This window comes from Humulus lupulus, chromosome 1, assembly GCF_963169125.1.
Source record: "Humulus lupulus chromosome 1, drHumLupu1.1, whole genome shotgun sequence".
NCBI classification, from domain to species: domain Eukaryota; kingdom Viridiplantae; phylum Streptophyta; class Magnoliopsida; order Rosales; family Cannabaceae; genus Humulus; species Humulus lupulus.
This window is the reverse complement of record NC_084793.1, coordinates 45,106,058-45,117,191: the sequence shown is the minus strand read 5'-3', so window position 1 is coordinate 45,117,191 and position 11,134 is coordinate 45,106,058. Positions and strand designations below refer to the sequence as shown.

Here is an 11,134-nt window from a genome sequence, read left to right as displayed (position 1 = left end):
AATTAATTAAATTGTAACTAATGATATCGAAACAAGAATCTAAAATAGACACGTATACTAGATTCATATAATAATAACCAATTGGGCTATATATATATATATTAGATACAAATAACGTGCAATATGCATGTTTGCTTAGTTTAATTTATAGAATTTATTAATTATTTTTATTAAATTTATATTAATATCAAATTGTTACACCCAGATTTCGAGACTTGAGATTGTGACCTCGAAAGCTGGATTCGTCAGGTGTGAGCTCGTGATATCTAAAGTGCATGCTTGTGGTCCAGATGCCAAACCCTCGAAGCAAGGTGGCAACCTCGAAGATATGTAACCTCAAAGTTCTTTCTAAGCTCGAAAGACATAGCATCGGAGTATATCCGTTGTCGGGTGTCTGCGGATCAAGTAGCCCGAGCTTGGCATGAGTATAAGCTCGGAGTGTAACAACCTCGGTGGTATTTACCCGCTCCAAGCTGGTCTTGGGGCAGGGTGACTAGCTCATAACTTATCTACAGATCTGGACCAACATGATGCTGATTGCCAACCTCGAACGACTTAATGGGTCATCAGATGAGACGCGTTCCATGCATTTAAAGATATTTATTGTTGTAACATCCCAACATTAAAGGGATATTAGCAAGTCTGTTATACGCCCCTTGGTCTTCAGGGGACGTTTCTTTGTATATAAGAGTTACAGAATTTAATATCATTATTGTCATTAATAAATAAGAGTATCTTCCCGAAATATGTGGGAATGAACTCTGAGAACCCTCTATAAATAGGGAAATCATGAACATTTGTAAATGACAGATTTTTGATATCTTGAGAGAATTTCTGGAGAATTCATCCCTAAATGATTTCCTGAAAATTCCAAAGTCTTAATAAAATAGACTCATGGACTAGGCAGAGTTAATTGCTGAACCAAGTAAAATTCTTGTTGTTTTACTTTATTATTCATCTGCGCCATAGTTCCTATTGTTTAATTGCTCTACGTTTTAAGTTGACAAAAAATGGCGTCAACAGTTTGGTGCTTTCATTGAGAGCCTTAAACAATACAATCCCTGATTAGCTATGGCCGCGAATGATCAGAATATTCCTGAAGAAAACTATCCACGACGCCCTGGGAAACAGCCGATGACGAATCCTGAACCTGAAGAAAGAAGTGAGTCCTCCGATTCTCGAGAACCTCCAGCACCTCCGGCTCCCAGGGACGATGAGGACATGTATTATAATCCCGAACGGTACGTCCCCATTGTGGAACTTGAAAACCGACAGTTAAGAAAACAGTTGGCTGAGGCCAAGAAGCGGAACGAGGAGTTGGCTAGGTTAGCCGTGGAGGCGCAGGCGGCTCAGCCTCAACCTCCGCAGGAGAACCAAGCCCCACCTCCGCGGGACGTTCATGTTCCTCCCCGCAGGCCTTGTGGGCGACCTCGGAAAAACGCTGTCACAAGAAGAACGGAGCAACCTCCGCCACCTGCTCCCTCGAGGCCCCGAAGAAACACTCGAGCTAGGGCTCCGGTTAACTCAACTGCAGAGTTACCAACAGAAACTAGGAATAACCAAGCCCCTGCAGAGGCCTGGACTCAGATTTCTGGTAACACGCAGAATGTTACCGAGCCAGCACGGGCGAGCTCGGGACCATCCAAACCCCGAAATGGGTGGCAGCCACCGTCACCCCTATGGTTCCCTCCGTCACCAATAAGATATCCCTCACCACTGCGAAGGAACGCACAACCAACTCAGGGTGATGAGGAAAGGCGGGCAGGACAGAAACAGGGGAATAGAGAAGCTACTAAGGAATGGAGAGGCGCCCAGCCTACGAGAAGCCAAATGTCTCGGTCTCACACTGCAGAGAGGAGCACTACAAGAAAAAATGCTTTTAATAACACCAAAAATGTGTTATCAAAACATACCATAACACTTTTTGATGTGTTAAGACCGACTATGTTATCGTAGGTCAGGATACTTTACATAACACTTTATCATTGTTATACATATGTGTTATTATAATGTCAACGATAACACACTTTCTGTGTTATTTTAATAAATAGATAAGTGTTTAATTATATTATTTATAGTCGATTATATAACACATTTCAATACTTATAAATTTGTGTTATACTACATTTTAGTATAACACATTATTTGTGTTATATAATAAAGTTTGCATAACAAAATTCTTTACATAAAAAGTGTTATTGTAATAAATATTATAACACAATTTTCGTATTATTTTCATATTTAGATAAGTTTAAATTCTCATTATATATTCATTTATATAACACTAATTTATTCTATTATATTTTAATTTTTTTTATATAATTAAAATTAGCTTTCTAATATATACTAGCATCATCAAATGAATTTGATTTTCAAATAACAAAAAGTAAAAATATTCAACATTGTATTAACAATCTACAAATTAGTTTAAAAAATTCAACACTGTCATCAACAACAAAATGTTCTTTAAGTATTCAAGTAGTCTTAAATATTCAACATATTAAAAAGTTACTACTTTCAGCACAAAATATTCTACAGCTGCCCAACACAAAGCCTTCAAAATTAAGAATCATTTTCTCCTCCAATTGATGGAGAAAGAGACATTTTTCTCCTGCAATAGCAGATAAAAGGTAAGGTATATGCTTAAAAAAATTAAATAATATGAATCAAATAATAAAACTGTATACAATATAAGACCTAAGCAAGCATTACAGTCTCAAACCCCAAATGAAACTCTAAAAGATCCAAGCCAGAGTATAAATAGTCAACTAGAAAAAATTGAAGAAAGACATTTTCCCAAGTTAACAGTTAGAAAAAGAATATTATTACATACCAGCCAGTTATCCATGAAGCAAATGGTGACCATTTTGGGCCAGCAAGCTTGGTACTCTAATAGTAGAGACCCCAGAAGTAAGGTAAGAAGAACAAATCTCAGCCATGGACAAAGCAACCAACATGGAGAAAGAAAGCACACCAGAAAGAACTAATATGATAGAGAATGAAAATGCAAAGGAAAGACAATATTTGAGTGGGTCTATTAATAGTTTCTGAAATCCCTCAGCCAATAACCTGTGAAGTATATTCTTATGGTCATTAAGCAAGCTGGAGCAAAAGTGAGAAACAAATAATATATAGACAAATCATGTTAAATGAATCATTCAGATTCAAGTCAGATCAATGGAGAAGATTCAATATGGCAGAACAGGCCCTCAGCTTTCAAGTTTTGACAGTAAACAGAGATTTAAAATTTGCTCATCCAAAAGTGAGGACATACCATATTTAGAGCAATTACATTCACTATATGCTGTAACTGACTTCTGCCCCCTCCAACCTGGCCTCTATGCCTCATTACAAACACAGCAACAAATCCAACCCGACACGGGAGAGCATATGTTAGTATAAAAGTACTAGAAGATAATGATAGGAAAGAACCATATGAGTTCTTATCTTGGAATAGAACTCCATTGGATACTCTGGAAGACTTAATAATGTAAACATTTATAGAAAAATTTGAGTATGTAAAACACTAGGTCGGCAGTGTTCAGAAATACAAATAATCAAGCACAAGCACACAATATATTATCTAGATCTTATTAATGGAGCTTGTAACAATTTACAAAACTAAGAATATAATAAATATCTTGAGAGCTTCTAGGGCTCCAATGTAACCAAATTTTCATAATTTACAATAGGATGAGCTAGATTATGGTGATGTTGCAAAGCCATTATAGTAAAATATACAAAGAAAAAAGATCCAATATAAGCAATCATTGAACAATCTGTATCCATATCCAATCAAGGTCTTCTAAAGGTTGACATATAACCCAAGCAATTATAATCAATAAAGATAACCCATTTCATAAATATCAACTAAAGATAACTATGGAGAAGAAATAAAGAATCAACACAGTCATAATCAAACCCAAATATAGACCCTATTGCCCAACATAATGTGTTTAAGTTGTTCCAATTCCAATCCTCGCCACGTAATTGTTTGCTTAGCTTCTTTAGCATCTGCATTATATAAGGATAAACAACATAAGATAGAATTTATAATGAAAATAAAATATAACACATCTCTTGTAAGACTAAAATTAGAGTATGGATGTTCATCTCTTGTAATTTTCCAAACTAAAAAGCATACTTTCTGTCTTAATTATAGAATGAATCTTGGACAATAATCAGCAGCTAGGCCAATCATCCTTGTAAAGTATCAGTACTATCAAACCAAACAACAAAAAGAGAGCTCATAATCAATAATTAGACTATAAAATTGCTGTAAAATAAATAATTATGCAGTAAAGTTAATGAAAAATCCAAAAACTCACACAAACACAAAAATGAACACAACCCAAATAATATGCTAAAGTTGTAGCCTATAATCAATAAGACAAAGGACAAAAACATCAAAATAAATTATCGTGAAACCCACTATGCAAAAAAACTATGAACACAATTGTCATTCTATGGGGTATTTTCTCAAACACATTTTCAGCATTAAAGTTAAAGCAAAATAAATAAATAAATAAAAAATAAGGTGAAACCAAATGATCCTTCACAAAGCTTTGCTGACAATTAAGATAAAACCAATATAGATTAAGAATTAAAATCATTACTCACCTTAACTAGGAGACATCATTGTGGATGACACACAACAAATCCCATGTTGAAGTAAAATGTTGAAAAATAAGCTACAACCATATTTCCATGATGCTAGCAATAAAACTTCCATAGTCTTAATAGTCAAATGATAAAATCAAAGTCAAGTATACTTCCATAAGTAACCATCCATATATAACGTTAAAAACAAGGAAAATCTAAAGGACTATTATTAATTAAAACTGCCATATTCAAATAATTTAAAATATGAACCTAAACTTGTATCAAAGAAAGAACAAAATAAGTGAGGAAAGAAATGTGCGAACAGAGAACTGAGAGGATAGAATCACCTTGCTAATTTATTTATATATACACAATATATTATAGTGATACACGACCCAATGACTATAAAAAAAAATCAGTGTGTATAAAAAGATTAGCAGATTTGATATAAGAAATAGAGTAAACGATAAACACCCATAAGGCGTGAGAGTTGTAACCATTCAATACAAATGCTTGGACTCGGAAGGGGGCCCGATAGCATAAGGTGTATAGAAAAACCCATCTTCACTCGCTACCAAATCAGGTAGATCTGAAAATAAAAACTCAAAATAATGAATCCCTTTAAAAATTTCTTATTGTTACTATACGCTCTATACTCAAGGGATGATCAGAAAGTCATTCTCTTCAACACCAAAAGCTAGTTTCTTATTGTTACTAAAATCACTCCCATAAAGAAATAATATAAATCAAGAAAAACAAAAGGAACAAAGAACATAGAGAGAAACTAATTTCAGAGGAAAAATAAAACAAATAAGGTCATTAAATACAAGAATTGAAACTTATCACATTTGAGAGTAAAGGAAACCAGACCTATGCAACTCAGGAGAAAAAGAAAGGGAAAGGACAATTCATACACACGAACTGAGAAATAGGATGAGGATTCATTTGGGCTTGGTCCCTTTGTATTGGAATGAGTGATTCCTAGTTAAGGCAGGGAGAGACAAGATGCGTAGATGAACTCTAGGGAATTAGAAACAAATTAGAGTTTTTCAGAAAAGAGAGATAAAATAAGAAACAAAGCTCAAAACTAAAGGTGCCTTACTGAATCTCATTTCCAAATACCATGGAGTAATAATGATTCCTTTTCTTTTCAATAAAAAGAAAAGCATGCAAGTAAAAAACTGTGTTTTTTTTAATAAAGTAAAAACTATGTTAACAAAACCATTTCATAATAAATGCTACAATATTAAATTTACACGTTACTAGTCTTAACCATACCTATGCAATAGCCACCAACTAAACTCCAATACTAAAGAAACTAATTGCCAAGTGAAATCTCAAGAAGACTAGGAATTTCAGAAGCTACCAACAGTGGTACTTGAAATACTGTGCTTACAACAAATGCAAGATGCTCCAATAAAATCTGAGAACCAGCAACTTTATACTATACTACTATCTGCTAGCCATATTAAAACCAAAAAAAAAAAAACATCCATTAATACTAACCAATAATTGAGGAGATTGCAGAAAACTCACCATCTCCATCCTTGTCAAAAAGACAAAAAGCTTCTTTAAACTCAACAATCTATTCCTCACTTAGTACATCTGCCATGTTATTTCCCATGAAAACTTAATCAGAACACTCAACTGTTTAGAGAGAAAGACAGAGAGGATAGGGAGAGAAAGGGTAATAGTAATAGTATATGTTATGATATTGTTGAGTATAGTTAAGAATTTGATTTTTTACTATTTTTATATAGAAGGAACAATATTCAAAGCAGAGTTATCGAAAAATAACAATATCTGCTTTCCTCTCTTTATATTGTATCCTAATTCAAGTATTCAACCACATGCAGAGTAAGATATTTAGGGCTTGGGGACCAAAATCCCATAATCATAATCATCATATGCAGCTGATATAATGTAAATGAATTATAGTATATATAAAACGATCTTTGATTGATCATTATCTTGATATGAACCATGCAAGTAACCTCTTCTCAAATTCCATAAATAATATACAAACTAGATCAACAACATAAAGACTTTTAGCAAAGAATTTGTTTTAAATACAAATTAGGAAAAAAAAAACAAAAAGTACCAATAATTGGATTGGCTATCTGGTTGTGTTAAGATTTGATGTTCTATGTTCTAACAAAGGTTAATTTGAGAAGAAGGTATTACACGTACGATTCATTCCTCAAAATAGTTGCATGCTAACATAATTTCAACATAAAAAACAATTCACAAGCATGTGCTTGGTTCAAGTAATAAAATCAGACCTTGATCTGAGACTAAGGATGTAGTCATTACCAGATATAAAATAAAAATCGAACATCCCACTGTTACTAGAAAAGCAAAAAAGTAGTCTTGTCCCTTGTATTTCTTCTGCATATAAAAGAATGGAAGATTAGCCAACCTATAAACATATACTTGCATACTTCCTGTGTATATAACATACATCCAAAGCTACTTAAGAATTCTTTGGCTCAAACTATCAAAGTCACAAGATTTAGCAACAACCAAAGAATTATTAATTTATTAAGAGATGTAAAAGTTGATATTCAAAAACAGAAAGTGTAATACATCTAAAACATATTGAGAATAAGATCACTGGAATTGTAACCCAAAATAACACTTCTTAACTACACAGCCAGATACAAGGTTGGCTTTTTAAGAAACAAACATATACTAAATGGTGATCAAAATAATAAACTGTATAATATATCTTACCATAACATGTATCTGAATAGGAAAACTGACATATTTGAAGGCCTGGAAAAAAAGGCTAGTTACTTGAATGTATCAACAGTATAAATATAAAATAATCTTACAATTGAAAAACTTTGCAACCACGCATCTCATATCAGCTAGACTTGAACGCTGAAAATGGAGACAACTAACCTCATTTTGGCATGTTGAAGTTAATATGTTAGATACTGATACAAGACAGTACTTATAAACTGGAGCAACTGGATCCAAGGCTTTTTTACTTGCCTGAGAAACAAAAACCAAGAACATGAATGTTCTAGTTAATAGTAGTTCTATTGTGGTTCAGAACTCTGTACTGAATACAAATATGGCCCAGAAAAATGGGATGAAAATTCAACCAGAAAAGTAATGAGTACCCAAAGTTGAAAATATAATAACAGTACTTACCAATTTAAAATCAAATCCCAAATTCAAAAAATAATTTAGATTCTTTGAGAATTATCATCAAACGCCTAGTACGCAACATTTTCATATGCACTTTCTTCTCATATACCAAAAAACATAGCAGAAATAAAATCACTACTAAGATACCAAAATGAATTTTAAAAAAAAAACTGAAGCTTGAGAAGATGAGATTTTCAGATAACCAAAACTAGACCAGTTAGAATCTCACATCCATTACTGGAGGAAGAAACTTAACGAAATCATGATAGATTTGGGGAAAAAAATTGGACCATTTCTCGATTTGTGCGTGTCATCCTTGCGCAGGGGCCATGCTAATCTTCTCTGTATCGTTCCAATTTTATCGGATGTCCCCGAAGGGACAAGCTTTCCTTTCGATGTTAGAGTATATAAACATATGTAGCAATAGTTATTTGAGCAATGTGGGACTCTTGGAAAAATTATGGGACTTGCAAAATTCATTGCGGGTCGAACCTTGCATAACTGAGAGAAGTCCAGCCCACTTTGCTACTCAGTCCACACAATTCAGCGGCTAAAGATTTGGCTGTGAAAAAATATGGGATAAGTTGATAACTATCCATTTTTAGTGTAAGCTAACCAAAAATAACTACAAAGCATATTTGATTACTTTATACCCATATTTGTTGCTTATTGAATATTATATATATCATTGACATCATCACATTCAAGACTTTGTAAGCCTCGTAATCATGTATATATGGAGTCAGCCTAATATCTACGCATATTGTGGTGAGTGTTCAAATAAAAGTTATCTTAGTTAATGAGCTGAATGAACTAATGATCACTCACAGTTGACAAATTCATTATGGTGTGAGACAAATTTTATTAACAACAGGAAATGGCTCTGTAAAATTAGACCTGAAGAGTAACATAAAGATGAGCCATTATCGAAGTGAAATGTGGAGAAATTATAAACAAAAACGTAAAAGGAGTACTGGTATGCATACGAAAAGTATGTTTGTGAGAGAGTCAAGGGAGATTTCAAACAAACTTCTCAACCCCCTACTCCCCAACCACAAAGCTCACTCCAGTAGTGATCAAGGGTCAATAAAAAAGACAATAATAATTATTAGACGAAGGATTTGTAACCAATTTAAGTACTTCAAATATAACAAATATGTTCTTCCTTGACTTCAAGATTTAATTACTATGTCGAGAAAATGCCTTAAAATAATTGTAAAGGCAATAAGGATCTTACCAGTCAAGCTGAGAACACAAGAACACATTGTTGTGTAGAAAATTTGATTATGAATCTCCATGTCATAGCCTTTAAAGAGTTTATCTTGGAATGTGCTTATGAAGCCATCAAACCTGTAGACACAATCAAAAGTACGACAGAATTAGTATCATTCAATGGCCCAAGCAACATCCATTGATAGAATAGATGTATTTAGACTATCTGGTTTGTGTTAAGATTTGCAGTAAAAAATAAGCAGTTGAATTCAACTGGGGGTCAGAAACTCTGAACTTGGTAGATTAATTAGAGACCAAAATAAAACAAAACTCAACAACTATTATTTTTTTTTTAGAAAAAACAAGATATGGAATCATGCATTACCTCTCAAGAATAAGGCAAAAGACATAACATTTATGGGCTAACCAGTTTAACAATGAACTAAACTACTCATGAAAATCTATATATTAAAAATAACAGAGCAACGAGACCACAGCAGGGTCCCTCCCTGAGGTTACAAAAACCAGAAGCCATAAGCAACTGCATTTGATTGTCTATTAATATGATAAAACTTACAATACTAAAAAGAAGAAACTAAATTCAGAATTTCAAAAGGAGGACTCCAAGAAAACCAATCAGGAGGGACTTTTTCGGCGGCCAAGGCTTGAACCTCAACAGAAGAGTCCGATTGACCACCAGCCCTGTGCCTTTGCCCACTGCAGCCAGCCTACCTCAATCACTATTAATCTTCAATGTTTACATGGTTTAGAGAAAGCCTGAATCCTAAGTCTGAATAAATAAATTCTCTTGGAAAATTTTAAAGATTCCACACCTTTCTAGATTCTACTGATAACACCAACAATCAATCTTAAATTTGTTGGGTTTATCAAATGATGTCTTTTGGTGTCAATTAATATGATCTTTGCTTCTGAAGATATATAACCAATCTTACTAAACTACTCAGTCAAGAAAATTTATAACCCGAAAAGAAAAAAAGAAAGGAGGACAAAAATGATACAAAAAGTAATGAAATATAAAGCAAAAAAACATATGGATCCCACAAGGGCTAGTCTTCAAGCAAGTTTTATGGCACATGATCAGCCAAGAGGTCCAAGACAAACCCAAAAAAGCAGGCTTCGGAGACCCATCGGTACCAAAATCCCCAAGTGTTTCAAATGATTCTTTGTTTTTGTAGTTTTAAAAGAAAAATTAGGATAAAGACACCATATATTGCATATGAATTCCCCAATTGAGTTCTGACAAAGTGAAGAACAATTTTACAGACATTGTCATAACTATTTTGAGTTCCATTGTGCTTCATGAATGCGATTTTGTTCTCCTAATAGAAGAGAATTCTGTATAGAAATGAGATATATACTCATTCTTAAAAATTCCTTGAGATGAAGTAGATTAAAAGTTTTTTCTACCAGGAACAAATCACAAGTATATTCCCAAAATATATGATATTCAAATATATATAAACAATGAAAATAGAATAAAAAAATATTTAGTTACCTTATTGGACCGAGAAGTAGAGATGGACTGAGCTGAGCGATGACGATGGAGGAAGAGAGTCGTCGGGTCTTCCCTGTTGAGAAAATCGATGGTGTAGAAGCCGAGTTGGGTTTTTAATGAGCTTGCTCACTGGACCGAGAAGTAGAGATGGACAACGGCAGAAGTTTGGGAGAACACTATCGGCGCAAGGCTTAAGGAAGGAAAGCCGGGAGGGGATCGGTGCAAGGCTTAAGAAAGGAAAACAGGATCGGCGCAAGACTTATGAGCAGCTCTTGTAGCAGATTTAGGAGAGGCCCAGATGAGTTAATGGGATGAGGTGAGAGAGATGGAAAGGGTTGAGCTCTTGTAAAGTTAGACCTGCGAAAATAAAAGGAAAATAAAAGTTAGAAATAATCTCTTTCCCATAATTAAATTACCGAGCTTTTAGTGTGGGTTTGCCGCCCATATTTTTAACTCAATTATAATAATTTTTCATTAGTGTTGTATTCATGTATTATAAAAAGGGGTTATTGGTGTAGTAGAGGCAGCATGAAAGAAATCCATCTCGGAACAATCATGTGACAAGCCTCGCCAATGATGACTCAGGGGACACCAGATCAGTCAGCATGTATGATCAAGGACGTAGAAATACTGGAAACCAAAGGAACC

At 34.0% G+C, this 11,134-nt stretch overlaps 1 long non-coding RNA gene and 1 other non-coding gene across 11 annotated transcripts; both read right to left on the bottom strand.

Annotated features, from left to right (window-relative positions):
- Window positions 1-2,347: 2,347 nt before the first annotated feature.
- Window positions 2,348-10,855, bottom strand: LOC133791880 (uncharacterized). Of its 10 annotated transcripts, XR_009874211.1 has the most exons (12): window positions 10,487-10,855; window positions 8,996-9,108; window positions 7,988-8,320; window positions 7,507-7,599; window positions 7,336-7,377; window positions 6,916-6,990; window positions 6,139-6,207; window positions 4,621-5,191; window positions 4,145-4,219; window positions 3,275-4,014; window positions 2,834-3,069; window positions 2,348-2,611 (listed from the first exon to the last, which is right to left on the bottom strand). It is a non-coding gene; the product is annotated as an uncharacterized LOC133791880 (long non-coding RNA). The 10 variants fall into 10 exon arrangements; XR_009874207.1 differs by having other exon boundaries at window positions 4,145-5,191; XR_009874209.1 differs by having other exon boundaries at window positions 3,275-4,219.
- LOC133813385 (U6 spliceosomal RNA) lies at window positions 8,037-8,139 on the bottom strand. Its single transcript, XR_009884400.1, has one exon. It is a non-coding gene; the product is annotated as a U6 spliceosomal RNA (small nuclear RNA).
- Window positions 10,856-11,134: the final 279 nt, after the last annotated feature.